We start from the raw sequence: 14,165 nt of genomic DNA, 5'->3' as shown, positions 1-14,165 counted from the left end.
TTTTCTAAACTTTACTCTTTATTCAGAACAACTAATATATTTTCTAAACTTTACTCTTTATTTAGAACAACTAATATATTTACTAAACTTTACTCTTTATTCAGAACAACTAATATATTTTCTAAATTTACCATGAATATTCTTATATCACCCTTAGGTGACCCACAGAGACATCCTAAAATTGTTAATCTTCAATGCTATAAATTCAGTTTGAAATCAATAAAGTTAACACACATAAAAAAAACCATTTGCTCTCCAACATAGGCTGCAATATCTCCATGTTTTCTGCCTTTCTTAATTCAAAAATATGCAGAATAACGTAGAGTATAAAACATCACATCATCATCTATGAATCAAGTTCTAGTAAAATCAAATTTTATACTCTGTAGTTCCTGTAAGATTACATCAGTATTCTTTCTCAGACTTTTGCATTCATATAGCATATTGAAAACCAGCAAAAATCACCAATTTCATTTTCAATTTGACCAATTTCAATATAACTCATATAATCAAAATCTAAATGTAAATAGTTGAAACTACTTAAATTACTTATAACCATCAAAAGTAAAACGTACGTACCTTAAGTTACAATATTTCGGGATAACTTAATTTCTAATGCGTGTAATATTTATAGATTCCTAGAGTCTGTTAAAAAATTCTTACCATTCTTAACCCATAAGCATTTATATATATATATTTTTCTTTTAATATTCCTCGCCTCATGGAAAACATTTTTTTTGATAAATGGTAATAAATGTTCATTTACATATATATTGTTCTTTATTAACAATGCTCTTTTCCTTCGTTCTTAACTTCTTTTTCATTCCTTGGAGCAATTTTTCATTAAGACGCCTGTTGCTAAATCTTACTATTATGAATCTTGGAAATTTCCTACTTATGTCCTTTTCTACCTGCTTAATGCAAGGTTTCTAAGTTAGTAGGTACCACTGTGATGTTTAAGGCAGTAGCTACCTTCTTAATTATTAGTCAGTATTTTTTTTAATTATTTCGTATACTCTCATGATATCAGATTATTCAAGTCTATCTGTTCAAAACTGAGCACAAATATGCGCAGGTCGTCCTTGTGGAGTTTGCACAAAAATTTCAAATAAAGAAGATTTGTAAAATTAAACAAATCTCACCTTTCTTTCTAGTAGCTAAACCTTTTGTGCTTGAAACATCGTGAGAACACTTTCTTTACTTCTCTCTATCTTTTTAGCCGAGGCATAGCTGCTCATAGAATGGCTTTGAGTTTTATGGGTTTTTTTCCAAGTACAAACTTTTATATCATAGCTCCGTCATTTCTTGACAAATTTGATATCTAATTACAGGAGGTCAAACCATTTCGATTGATACATTTGACCACACCCAAGGTCTCACAGCTTAATTTACTCTAATCCTGTCTAAAATAATTGCAATTTGAGGTTAGACTGGCAGCGATCCTGAATGAGTAATAAAATCGAATCATCAGTAAATAAATAATGACATTTAAAAAAAATCGTCTTTGAATTTTTTTGTACTTGCCTGTAAGGTTCCCTCCCTTTCAATCACATAATGATTGTGTAGTGAATTTACCTGCTCAATATGTGAAAGAATGACAAACCGTATAGAACGATTCATAGTTGAAGAAACTGAGCTGATTTTGTTTGAGTAATTGAATTATCGTTGGAGTAAAGGTGAGCATGGAAGTTTCCCTGCTCAGTTTACTTGAATACAAGAGTAGTATGTGTATTTACGAACGCCTTATAACATATATGTTAACAGAAACTTTACAGACTTACATCGCTTAAATCCGAGGTTCAATTCTCCTCGATGGCCATATCGCAGATAGCCCCAACAAGGTTTGCGTTAAAACAATAAAATAAATAAAGTATCGTATATATATATTATTTATAAGCGTTTCCAAATTAAAAATGACCCTTCATAACATAAAACATTTTTTGTCATTAAGAAACTTTAGAGAACTCTTACGCTTATTACTGTGTCCAATTTATTTAAAATACGTTTGCTATATTTTATAACATTATAATTAAACGCATCCCAGCACCAGGGGTTAAATTAGGGCGGAAGATTCCAGGGTGTAGTTTCGCCTCTTGAGGATTCAAGCTATTAGCGTTCCCGTTTTTCTGATTGGAATGTTAAAGGGGATCACAAAAGTTAGTTTCAAAATCCCAATTTAATCACTGCAAAGCACGATAGTGGCTTAATGGAAATTAACTCGCTTTACGTCTCTTTTATTTGTGAGTAGGTAATGGTCAGGTTTTTAAATAATATAATGTAAAAACGATATATTTTTACCCTTTCGATAAAGTGGGACCCCGAGTGGGCTGCAAAATTAAATCTGCCGTCATTATCGTTGTTGTTGTCGTTTTCAGCGCAAAGCTTCACAATGAGCTATATGCCCTCCGTTCACCGCGGGAAATTGAACTCCAGATTTTCACGTTTTCAACTAGTAATCTTGCCGCTAACCCATTATTATGCGGCCAAGTTTGGACAAATCTAGATACCTGCGTTAAACGCATGTTATTGCTTACGATGGACTGAAACTAACTAAACCAGAGTTCACCAACCCGCGGCTCGGAAGCCGCATGCGACTCTTTGCATAACTGCACGTGCTTCTTTATATATACTTAAAAAAAAAGGCGTAAATTCTCATTTGTCAGAATAAAAAAAAATTAAAATAAAGACTCAATCAAGTATGCAGACGAAATGATAATATCAGATTTGCGTTATATCTTTGAACGTTTTTTATTTTCATTTTAAATAAAATAAACATGATACAGTTGCACTTCATACCCGCTTCAATTTTACATTCAAATTCTAAAGCTTTTATTGCCACACAATAGTCGTCAACCAATTAGAATTTAAATATAAAATATAAGCGATATGCCGAAGCCTTATTGGGCGGTTGGAAGGGTTAGCATTAGGCTAGCAGTTAGGCCTAGGGCATGTTGCGGCGCTCGAAATGTTTTAGTCTTAGACAAAAACAAACAAACAAAAGGCTCTTCTTCTTTGAAGGGTTGCCGACCCCTGAACTAAAGTCTCTCAGAAGAGCATAAAGTGTAAGAAATATGGTATTTTCAACCTAAACTTCACCCTTAGCAACACATGGTTTAAACGTTCAGTTGAGCCAATAGTCCTAATGTTCAGGTATAATTATCCCTAATTTAGTATCGCAATCATAGGGAGGGCAATCTGTCAGCAGCATTCTCCGCCTACTCGGCTACTCTTAACGGAATACGAAATTGACTGTCACGGTTATAGCGATGTCATAGATGAAAGTGCAGAGCGTGTTCAGCGCCATATCGCGACTGGAACCTTGGAGATAAATAACCAGAAAATCATCTTGTTAAAAGTAAGATGACTTTTTATTTTCATGCAGATAAGATATAATTCCTATGTTTTATTCATTCATCTTCCCTTTATTTACGACATAACTTTGATTTGATCACAGAACGCTTTCAATGTAAATTAACGGAATGTTCTCTGAAAATACTAGATTCATTTCCCTGTCACGTTCAAGGTAGAGAAAACGAGAAAGAAGCATATAAATAAGTTATTATGCCTTCTGGTTACTGCCCTACGAACTATTTTGAATTTTCTGAATCAAAATTAGTTTTCAAAGTTCATCAGATACCTGACTTGCAAATAAATGAATCGAGAGGGTGAGAGGTGATGGACATTAATTTATAGCAATGTTTTTGCTTTTTCAAAGCTAAAATATTACAAATTTCAATTATCTTTTAGTTGTTTACAGCAACATATTTCATACACTTAGAGGTACGCTAATTTACTGTATTCAATGTTTTTAAAGTGAAACATTTTGTTGCTGAAAGTCGTTTATAAATTTAAATAACAATTTTTTTCTCTTAAATTTCCACATTCATAAAAAATATGAAAACGAAAGAAAATGTTAAAAAATTGCAGGACTAGTCATAACACTAACATTTTATGTAGTTCCTCTCAGCGGTTGTATAAAGCGACAGAAATGATACAAACCTTTTAATTAACTTTACAAACAAAAGTATTATGTACAATTAGTTTTGTTCTCCAAGAATTTAATAAGTGGAGGAAAATATTGAAAGCTTAGTCATATTCAAGGTAAGAAAGTAGTTTTAACCATTAACCAAGTTTATTACTTTTAGGAAGAAGAAATAACAAAACATATGAAGATACTAAATCCAATTTTATGATATTCGAGGAATAATTGCACAAAGCTTTGATAAAAAAAACAACATATAAATACAATTAGAGTTTTCAAGAAACAGAAACAACAAGAAAGTTCAATATCTTTTTCTTTTACTCGTATAATGAAAATTGTATATAAAGAGAGTAAATTTAACCCCTGTCATTAATTAATTTAGTATTAACGCATAAGATCAACTGATGAACGTGGTTACACTGAAATCTACCGTGTGACTTGATTGTTGACATTGGTGTGGCAATTCACAGGTTAGATGAGCGCTATCGATCAGCATGGAGATATACAAAAGCTAACTTAGGAACAAGATGGCCCGTGTTATAAACGGAAGGTTCGCTGGAATGGATACTACAGAAGCCATATGCTTCGCCACCAGATTGTGTTTATCTCTTGAGTCACCTGAACCACGAATGTTACTTATTAGGTAACCACACGATACCTGAACTGAAGGACAAACTTAGATATGAATATTTCATAGTAGAAGAGGTTCTAATGGCCTAGACATATCATATTTATGTATGATATTCGCATCTATGACATACAAACAATAACCATTTTCTTGTAATACATTTGACATTCACACACACACACAAAATTAAATATTTCAGGTTTTAAACTAATATACATATAATTTAAAAATTATAAACGAGAGTTAAATTGAATAATTTTGGAATTCACAGAACATTCACGTTGCATGTTGAACCACAAAATATAACAGCTCATCAATACACTTGGATTATGTTAAACGTACTCCCAAATTTTTCTACGTTGAGTAGAATAATTGAATAATTTTGCAATTCACAGAACATTCACGTTGCATGTTGAACCACAAAATATAACAGCTCATCAATACACTTGGATTATGTTAAACGTACTCCCAAATTTTTCTACGTTGAGTGATGAATCTATAAACAGACTACGAGCCATTATTAACTAATAATAAATTTCGCTCCTTATCCTAAAATATATATCTTATTCGAATACTATGGTATTTCTACTTACAATATAGTATTACAGAAGAGTAGACGTAATCAATTCTTACGTTATTTGCATACTTAATGAACAAAAAACGGCATGTGGTCACGTCTATTTTTGCAGACATGTACCACACAATTATGTAAGAAGCTCCAAATATCTATACAGAAAACAACATCAAAATATATATTTAAATCTCGAAGCAACAGAACACTTAAAAACTGCATATTACTTTAAAATATTCTAAACATGATATAAGGAGTATAACATGTAAATGTAAATAGAAAAAAAATTATTGGAACTCCAAATTTGATCAAAACGTGAGGTACATGAAAATAAAAAATACACAGTTTTAAAGTATTGTATGTACTTTTTTATTCAGTTTGTTTGAAGTTAAACACAAAGCTACACAATGGGCTATCTGTGCTCTGCCCAGCACGGGTATCGAAACCCGGTTTTTAGCGTTATAAGTCCACAGACATACCGCTGTGCCACTGGGAGCTTTATTCAACTTATGATACTCCAGTTGCCATTGGTATTATATTTTCAATAGGCGCGTTACATTATTTGTGGATTTAGAAGTTATGTTAATCTTGTATTATGCTAGGGTTGACACTCGATATGGTTGCGTGCACTGCTATTATACTTATCATCAAACTAGCCTTCCGTATTGTTAATCTCGTTGCATAATAGCTCATCGATTTCTTAGAGTTTTACATACCTAAACCTCTTTTTTTTTTTTACACTCTCGTCATTTATCTTAAGGCAGTATCTTGGACGTAAGAGCTGAAGTAAAGCTATACTAGGTTTAACTTATTGAAAGACACTTAATCGTTTGGAAATAACACCGTTTTTGTCAAATACTAGAACTATAATACAGATATTATGAACATAAATCACTAGTACAGTGGAATTGTAACTTGGCCGTATAAGTCATAGATTACTAGTATATTGGAACAGTAACATGGACGTAATGGTCACAGATCGCTAGAATACTGGAACTATAACAGGAACGTAAAGGTCTTAAAACATCATTGTGATTAAGAATTAAAGATAATTCTAAATCCGTCACACTTTGCTGATAGTCTACTTATGGTTTGTTTGTATTGTATGTACCTTTTTTATTCAGTTTGTTTGTTTGAAGTTAAACACAAAGCTACACAATGGGCTATCTGTGTTCTGCCCACCACGGGTATCGAAACCCGGTTTCTAGCATTGTAAGTCCGCAAACATACCGCTGTGTCACTGGGGAGGGGCTCTACTTACGGATGCTCTTGAATCATTAGAACTGTTCCCCTTTAAGAGTAGTTTTTGATATTTCTAGACTCTACGCCACAAACATGCGAAATTTCGTTACCAGAAACTAGAACTGTTGTTTATTCTTTTGTTTGTTTTGTTGTTAAACCCAAAGCTATACATTGAGGTATAGAACTGTGCTTATCACAGGGATCGAACCTCGAATGTTATCGTTATACAACCTCAAGTTTACTGATGTACCGCCTTGGCTTATCTAACCAGATTTATAATATTATCATCAGGCCTAACAATGCACTTAAAACACCCAGTTTTTGATAAATCTAGACAAAAACAAAAATGTTCAAGTCTCAAATCAGATTATATAATGGTAATCTCCTGTTTTTCGTAAACCTTCCTAATCTTTAAAATATCTACTTGGGCTCTCAAAATTTAGCCAGCTAAGACCAAAGAAATTAAATATCACCAGCAGTGACGAAGAATTATAAGTATAAATACACGCTAATGACAGCTATTCATTTACAAGAAACACTGGTGGCTACATTACATTAACTATCTCCTGATCTTGTTTTCGTTTTATTGTTTTATTTCTAATCGATGTATATCTCCTTAAGATTAAAGCTGTTATGTTTTATGTCTTTCGCTATTTGCTTCACAAAGTTATTTACCTTTTTTTTTGTCTCATTCTATCTCTTCTCAATATCTTATCTGACGTATTGTTCTTCCCCGCACTTTAAACACTTTCCTGGATACTTTATCTCACCTAATATCACTAATATGATGAGACAAATCATCAAAAGGCGCTTAGTTCCACACATTTTAGGATTTTTTTTAGGAAATATATTATATTTGATGGACTGAGATGATGATGGACATTATCATTATGGAAATTGACCCTTCGTGCTGATGTTCACGTGAATTTCGCCTGTCCCTTGAATTTTTGAAAATGATTATTTCGTTTTAGGCTAACACGTTAATAGTAATCGTAGATTTTATTGAAATTTTGAAAACATTTTAGATATTACCAATTCTAGGAGGCTTGCGCCATCGCTTATAGTCTGAGCAAAAATCAATGAAAGCACATTGTCAATACCAAATCATAATGTTAAATACGTGCTATAGCCAGGTGATAGAAATGCTGTTGATTAAAGGCATTGTAATAGGCTAAAATATAATGGAGACTCGATCACTCATGACCCCTAACACTTCGCAGTTATTAAACTAAAAACGAAGGAATAACACATCTTTTCACCGATATGCTTCACTTTCTAATCAAGTAGTCAGCGTGCCCTGACTATGAATCTAAGCATTCAGGGTTCTCGTCCGGATGTCGCCAAAACGCACTCGCAATTTCAGGTCGTAGATGAATCTTTTTATAATGGAGCTTGCGATGTATACGTCTAAATCTCGGATCTCAGAAACTACCGCACCTATCATGAGTGGGTAACATTTTTATAAGTAGGCAGTATCTTTATAGCTGAGCAATAAATAAAATAATTGAAATTTTCCACAAAAATGACATGTTTCAGATTTAACCAATAAAATTACAAAAAAAAAGGAGAATAAGTTTCAAATATAAAACAAACATAAAAAAAATATTTGTTTTTCTTCAGTGAAAATCTCACGAGTGTTGCAACAGAAAAGCAATGCACTTTCATTGATAACTACGTCTACAAAGAAATACTTTAATAAAAATCTACTCTGTGATGTAATGCTGTAATGATAGTTCATTTTTAAACGAAAATTTCAAAAAAATCCTTTTTCTCATGAATGGTGAACATTGTTGAATGTCAAGTATGAGTACATTGTTGTAGAACTGGTAGAACATTCCAGAAAAGGCCTCAGGTCCAATAGCCTTCCGCAAGAACTAACAGTTACACCAGCCCGGAGGGCGGATATTTCTTCTAATTATAATAATGACGTTAACATCCCACTATTCGATCAGACAAGTGGAGCCCAAGAGTTGGTGGTTGTCTAGCTACTTTCCATGTATCCTATCAGTTCTAAATTAGAGACGAGGTGAACAAAGCGTAGATAGCCAAATGCATTAAAACAAACAAACATACAAAACTAGGGAATTACAGTCCTTGTGAAACAAACAAAAGAAGAAGCATACCGAAAAACAAACACTACACAGTATCGTCAGATAATAATGAGTCTGTAGAATAAATAGACAATAATGTTTTAACGTAGAGTGGGGAGATTTCCGAGAGCTGGTAATTAACATACAAGCTAATAATACGAGATGTCACATTAATCTTGTACATTATACGTCGAGTGTTACCGTAACGTTTTGCTTTGTATTTAAGTTTTCAGAAAATAAATCATTGGCTTTTGTGCTCCAAACTTCTTTAGATAATACATCATGAACTTTTTATGCTCCAAACCTCTTCTTATGAATCGGTTATCGAATGTTAATTCTTCAGAATTGCAGTGGACATCATAAGGTCATAATAAGCATTTTGAAATTATAACGAATTTCGGCTCAAGGAAATATTCTAACATGTCCATTTTAAAATTACATCTGTAGTTTCTTATACATTTCATAAACTATTTAACGTTATCGCCACTCTGTTACGAACACGAGAACTGGTGATGCTTCTGTTTAATATTTTGCTTGATGTTTTCTTTACAGAACGTTTGATGCTACTTTCGTGTTGTTAAGCTGCAAGTAAAACAGTTCTCACGCTATAAACTATACGATTATCGCATTTGCACCTTGAAATAATGACCATCGTCATAACTTTTCTAAGTGGATAGTGTGCATTGTTATGCTTACTGACATCATGAGCAAATTGACATCGCCCCCCGGGTGGTGATAGCACATAGGATAACTTTTGGAGCTTTATAATCGACTCGTGATAAGTTAAAAAATAGATTTTCTCCCATTGAAAGGACGGGTATACAGAAAGGACGGGTTCTATGTTTTCTCTGGTTATTAAAATATCCAAGAAAGGAAGTTGATCATTTTTTTCCATTCAATTTTAAGTTTGTTAATGGGGTGAAGGTGATTAAAGTTACTGAAAAGTTTCCAAAGTAACCTTTTTGGTTTGTTCATATAAAACATATATCATCAACATATCGGAACCACGGAATGTATGAAAGGTAAATATTTATTTGTTTGTTTGTAGTTAAGCACAAAACTACACAATGGGCAATCTGTGTTCTGCCCACCACGGGCGTCAAAACCCGGTTTCTGGCGTTGTAAGTCTGCAGATATACTGCTGTGCCATTTGGAGGTTGGGGGGTTGTATTTATGAAAGGAAGTAATTCAATTTCAAAATATTCCATGAAAATGTTGCATAGTGTTGGAGGAAGTAGATTATACATGTGCATAGTGTTGGAGGAAGTAGATTATACATGTGCATAGTGTTGGAGGAAGTAGATTATACATGTGCATAGTGTTGGAGGAAGTAGATTATACATGTGCATAGTGTTGGAGGAAGTAGATTATACATGGCCATCCTGTATTTTGGTCTAACACACTGACCAAATATATCGTTGTTAGCACAGATTTCGATAATAGAGATAAAGTGTCAATGGGAACAGGCAAGGATATGTTCAAGTCGGGTTAATTTGCTCATAAGAAACTCTATGGTTTCATCAACTAGCACGTTGGTAAATAAAGCATCATCATCTATTTCCCTTTATTTAGGACAGTGTTTTAATTTTGTCAGCAAAGTCTACACTGTTTTAGATGTGCGATGGCGAGATTTTCCCAACAACTAGACGTAGAAGTCCCGCTAACTTTAAGATAATGTGTAAGTGACATATTCCACTCTAAAAGTTATAGGGGACAATCTCTTTTCTGTGTTTTAGACAAACCGCACATTTGAGGTAAGGAAGCATTAATACGTTTTAACTTTTTTTAAAGATTTCGGTAACAGCAAGTTTGTACATACTGTTCGGTTGAAATTAGACACCTACTTGTGACAGTTCCAGTATACCAAATAATTTTTAGAAGTTCATGAACTTTTCCTTGATCAGTTTTAATGTAGATTTTGTGGTTCACTTGAAAAGTTAACGCTGACAGTAATTCGAACGCTTAATAAAAGTATTGTTTACTGTTTGTTTTCTTTCTCTAATGGAGTAACGTGGTAACATGCAATGAAATAACATTTTGCAAAACTAAACTACAAGCTTGAATATTTTGGTAAACATACTGTACTGAACATTGCTTTTTAGTGCATGTGCAATTGGCGCATTAATAGTAAACCAGCAACAAAATGCATTCAGCACGTAATGAAATGCGACATATTTATAAACTCAATATTAGCAATTAGAAGAAGAACAACAGCAAACTATATATATTTATTCTATTACATGATAATGTGGACGTATTATGGACCTAATAATATCTTACTTATATTGTTCGTAATTACAATGGAAATAATCCAGTCAGTGTTTATATCTTGTATACCATGTATTGTATAGTGTGACTAGAGTGAGAGGCAACGACAATGGTGATAATTAATGGAATATGCTTTTCCTTTTGAAAGTTACCACAATAGTGTAAGCGTATAATACTAGCATGAAATATTTGTTCTAGTTATCTGTTATATTATATATCAGTATCATGTTCAACGCTGAAATTATAGATTATAAACTGTAAAACTTAAGTTGTCCTTTTTTAAGTACAGAATTTACTATGAATCGGCTATCAGGACCGTCATCATAATACAAAAAAAAAATATTAAAGGCGTCTCAGAAAGTTTATAGCTACTTTACAGTTACTACTCATAATTCATCAAAGTTTAAATGAGTTTCTTTGCGATAAACATTTCTATTAAGAACATTTCAGACACACTTGGGCACACTGCCGCCTGAAAATTTACCATTTTTGTAAAGCCAGGATTCAGATTGTAATTTTTTTTCATGGTCAGTACAACTTTATTAACAAATGCACGTTGTTTTACTATTAATTTTATTGGTTTTAATCAAATAAGCAGCACCAAAAGTTTGTGGTTGACGGATGAAAGGTAAATAAAGCCGAGATGACGTTTTTTTAATCGTAATTTTTCACAGAAAGCCTTTTTTTCTTTCATGCATTGATATCATAGGGGAAAAAAGGAAAAAAAAAGTAGATCATGGAGATAACTACACAGTAAACTCTTTAAAATTGCTTCCAAACCTTGAAAAACTATAGCCAAAGAGATAGACGAAGTAATATATAAATAGTCTGTAAAAATGAAGTAAGGTTTGGAAACAGATGTTTAGAAAAAGCAGACATGACACTTACCTGCAGTAGTAGGAATGGTAACAGGTAGGCTTAAAGAATCCATGAATGCGTCTTTCATACCGTTGGAAGGAGATGCAACCTCGGTCGATAAAGTTGAGCCGGCAAACCATCCAATAGCTGTCTATCTATATGCTATAAAGACGCGCCTCCAGATTGTCGTTTCTTCGTGTGCTTGTAAAGCTCAGCCATGAATTGCACACAGTGAATAAGACCCGTTCCTCTACACCCTAGAAAACTGTTTTATGTTTTCCCGAATGTATATATTGCCACTGAACCTTCTCATCCACATGATATTTATTATTGACACGGGTTTCAAAACTGTTTTTTATATATTTTGTTATTACGGGTGCACCCAGCGATTGGTTCAAGAAAACTTTTGCTCATTTTCCCCACCTAGAGTTGCTTTTTGAATCGACCACCATCAGAAGCTATTTAAAATTGAGTTACAGCTTTATTTCTTTCTAATAACCCAAGAACAAGGCTGAACAGATTAATGCGTCCTCGAAAAAGAAGCAAACACGTGCTTGCTTTGTGAGCGCCCCATGCACATACTCGCACAGTTGCGACGAACTATTGAGTGACTGTTTTCCGAAGGTGAGCATATTAGTTGCGCATGTATGACGTCACTATCCAGTAAAAGGTCCACTTGTCTCTTAGTCTCCTATTGCACGACTTTGAAGAAATTGGCTCTTTAAGATTTCTAGTCTGATCAAAAGATGTCACACGTAGATTAAAACCTCAACATTTTGCATAGTTTATTACTCTAACTTCTTATGTGTTATTCTTATAAACACATTTACTTCAATGAAAATTGTTCTGGTATAGAAGTTAGTAATGCCTTTCTAATTCTATGTGTTACTTAAATAAGGCCTCATTAAAGTTACTGAATTAACAGTGAAACAACGTATGAAACTGATCTGATTACAAACAAAATATCACAGAAAACTTCAAATTACCTGTGTTTGGTTTGCTGTTATTGCACAAGTTATGTTGAATTCGACAAACAAGTTGCGTCCATAAAAAATATAGAGAAATCGCTTTTAATTTTCATTTACTGGTGTTTAACATTTTCTGTCTGAACGGCACCTCATACACGATGCACGAATTAAAAGGTCAAGAAAAGACGTCACTAGTGTAGAACAGTTGACGAGAAAGAGAGCAACCAGTTAACAGCACCCGCCGCCTGCATTTCTACTTTCAGTTGAACAGAAAAACCGACTGAATTTGTCTCTCACTTTTATAACGCGACCGCAGCTGTAAGTACTGCTGAGTTTGTTCAGCGTCATATCCAATGCTCGAACCTTGGACCTTCCTATATGCAGCTCAGGATGCTAACCACTAAGCAACACCCGGCATTCTCATTTCCTAAACAAATGCTGTAATGTTGTGGGTTAAAAGTGTAAATTGTTGTCACAGGTTGCACTGAATTTAAACTTAAGCAAGTTTAGCATATAATCTATATACGTATAATACTACTCACTGTATGTTATATGTTCATGTAACTACATCGCAGGCTGTGAATGTATTGGTATGGAGGTTCATTAGTTTTGCATTTTGCATTTTGCGTTTTGCGGTTTTTATGGGCGTTTTTGTGTGTGTTTTTTCACAACTACTTCGCCTATTGTAGATGGAGCTTCACCAAATTTGGCATGAAGGTTTGTTGGGTCTATACGGAGATACATGCACATTTTCGGTTTCACATTTTGTGTTTGGCAGTTTTTATGGGCGTTTTTGATTTTTTTTCTTTTCTTTACTAGTACATATAAGGTAAGCTACTTTTCATGTCCTAAAATAACCTTTCATTAATCATGAAGTTACGCAACTTCCGTCCAAGGGACGGGTACTCCAGCTAGTTCATAATATGTTGAGGCTATTTTTGCATTTTTTAAGACACTTATTGTTTCGTATTGATTTTTAACCTTTCTCGTTAATGCACAAGGATATTTACTTGCTTGAACGAATGAATAAAGAACATATTTACCTTAGTAATTTTATTTCACAAAAGAGCCTTAAATATCCGAACTTAATAACTTAGAGCATAAATGAACTACGATAGTTTCGTTAAAGTTGGACTTAATATGTCGATTATAATTAAGATTGTGCCTGATGATAGAAATATTTTAAATTTTGTTTAGTTGAACTTTTTTATTTGATGATGTGAGAGTTTTTTTACTGGAACAAAAAGTCTTGGAGACCCAGAGTGTCACTTAATATTATTACTTTTATTGTTGCTATTTTGGCTCAAAGCTACATAATGGGCTATCTATGCTCTGCCCGCCGCGGAAAATAAAGCCTCGGACTTTAGTGATCTGAGTCCGTAAACTTAATTATTGCTGTAACAAAATTAGGGTTAGGCGTTTCTTAATTTGCTGTAGGATTTACAAAACAATAAATATTGCAAAATTAAAACCTATATTAACGTAAAATTGCAAGGAACAATAACAACAACAACAAATGATGAGCTAACGCCAGCAAATTGGAATTGGAAATTTTCAA

General features: G+C 33.5%; 1 protein-coding gene across 1 annotated transcript in view; it reads right to left on the bottom strand.

The window, feature by feature from the left end:
- LOC111085639 overlaps positions 1 to 12,197 on the bottom strand; it is a 53,834-nt gene extending 41,637 nt beyond the window's left edge. The window contains exon 1 of the mRNA XM_022385210.1: positions 11,670 to 12,197. The gene's annotated coding sequence lies outside the window, so the exon portion shown is untranslated. The remainder of the gene's footprint in view (positions 1 to 11,669) is intronic.
- Positions 12,198 to 14,165: the final 1,968 nt, after the last annotated feature.

Source organism: Limulus polyphemus, unplaced genomic scaffold (genome assembly GCF_000517525.1).
Source record: "Limulus polyphemus unplaced genomic scaffold, Limulus_polyphemus-2.1.2 Scaffold23, whole genome shotgun sequence".
Taxonomy (NCBI): domain Eukaryota; kingdom Metazoa; phylum Arthropoda; class Merostomata; order Xiphosura; family Limulidae; genus Limulus; species Limulus polyphemus.
This window is presented reverse-complemented; position numbering and strand designations above follow the sequence as displayed.